This window comes from Myotis lucifugus, unplaced genomic scaffold, assembly GCF_000147115.1.
Source record: "Myotis lucifugus unplaced genomic scaffold, Myoluc2.0 scaffold_176, whole genome shotgun sequence".
Classification (NCBI taxonomy): Eukaryota; Metazoa; Chordata; class Mammalia; order Chiroptera; family Vespertilionidae; genus Myotis; species Myotis lucifugus.
The window spans coordinates 2,807,243-2,808,746 of NW_005871224.1; the positions used below are offsets into that span (position 1 = coordinate 2,807,243).

General features: G+C 46.3%; 1 protein-coding gene across 7 annotated transcripts in view; it reads left to right on the forward strand.

Moving 5' to 3' along the window:
• SNX29 (sorting nexin 29) overlaps positions 1-1,504 on the forward strand; it is a 391,693-nt gene that overhangs the window by 354,916 nt on the left and 35,273 nt on the right. The gene's annotated exons all lie outside the window — the stretch shown is intronic.

The window sequence follows — 1,504 nt, forward strand, 5'->3', positions numbered from 1 at the left end:
TATATAGATATATATATGGATATATATATATGATTTCAGAGAGGAAGGGAGAGAGAGATAGAAACATCAATGATGAGAGAGAATCACTGATCAGCTGCCTCCTGCATGTCCCCTACTAGGGATCGAGCCCGCAACCTGGGCATGTGCCCTTTGACCAGAATGAAACCCAGGACTTCAGTCCACAGGTTGACACTCTATCCACTGAGCCCAACCAGCTTTGTCATTTTTAATGGCTCTCCCACATTATTCACTTAGTTTGAATTTACTGAGACCTGTAAGTCTTTGTCCCTCAGGCTACTGCTGGGTGCTCTCTCCCCCACCTTTTACTTACGATGTTAGTTTTTTGGATTTTATGGCAGGTCCTGACATTGAACTTCGTGAATTTCATCACGTTGGATTAGACTCATCCTTCAGGCCAGATGAGGTCACTTTGATATCTGTCATCCAGTGTATTTACTGTCTCTCTTAGCTTGGAGGCTTCTAATAAACTCGATAGGCCTCTGTTTCTCCATCTAATTCCCCTGGAAACGTCTATTCATTATTTGCAATCCTTTGGTTTAAGTCCTCCTTTCTCTGTCTTGTCCAAATATTGTGAGAGACCCTGATAGTCGCCTAACCAAACTACAAGTATATGATGTCAGCATCAGGGATGCTGGTGGTTTTCATGTGGAGGCAGAATTTATCATCCCGTTGAGATGCCTATTTTTATGGTTAAAGAGGTCTTAGGATGTATATTGACATTTGCTGATTGCAAATTACATTAGCCATTTATCATCCGGACTTTACTCTCCGGCTCTCCTTAACTCATATAATTTTTTTAAATGCACTGACCCCTCTCCCACTTCTGTTTGCCCTCGAAGGGTAGTTGCTGTGTGTCCCTGGAGGGTGTTAGGCCTGTGAAAAGCTGATGAGACAGCCTCTCTTGGGAGTTACAGCTTGATTAAAATAATGATGTTTTGTGTCCCTGTTGGGCTTACCCATCTGAACATGACCTTCCATCCGGCCGGGCTCATCTCTGCCCCTCCCTCCTTCCCCAGATAGATTGGTCTGCGTGGTCCCAGGCACAGCTGCATTGCTTCTGTACCTGAATGCCGTCCACGCAACCTCGGGAGGAGGTGCTGTTAGTCAGCTCCGTGTACAGATGAGGACACACATAGCCAGAGAGGAGGAATAGACTCTCCCAGAAACTTGTCACTGCTGCAGTATGCATGTGACAGAAATACAAGTAACGCATCGCTGAGATTAACTGGGGAAATGATATACAGTGTGTTGTTCCCATAACCTGCCTGATTCATCTTTCATATCCCCACGTGTTCACTCAGTAGTACTGAGTCCCTGCTCTGTGCCAGCACTGGGCAGCAGTGGCCCGGGAGTCAGATGTGGCCCCTGCACAGATGTGGGTGAGCACTGCCCAATGTCATGGGTGGCGCACTGCCCAACACCCACCCATTGAAATGAACTTTTAAGGAAGGTCCCAATGTTCTTCTTTCCTTCTCTTGCCAGG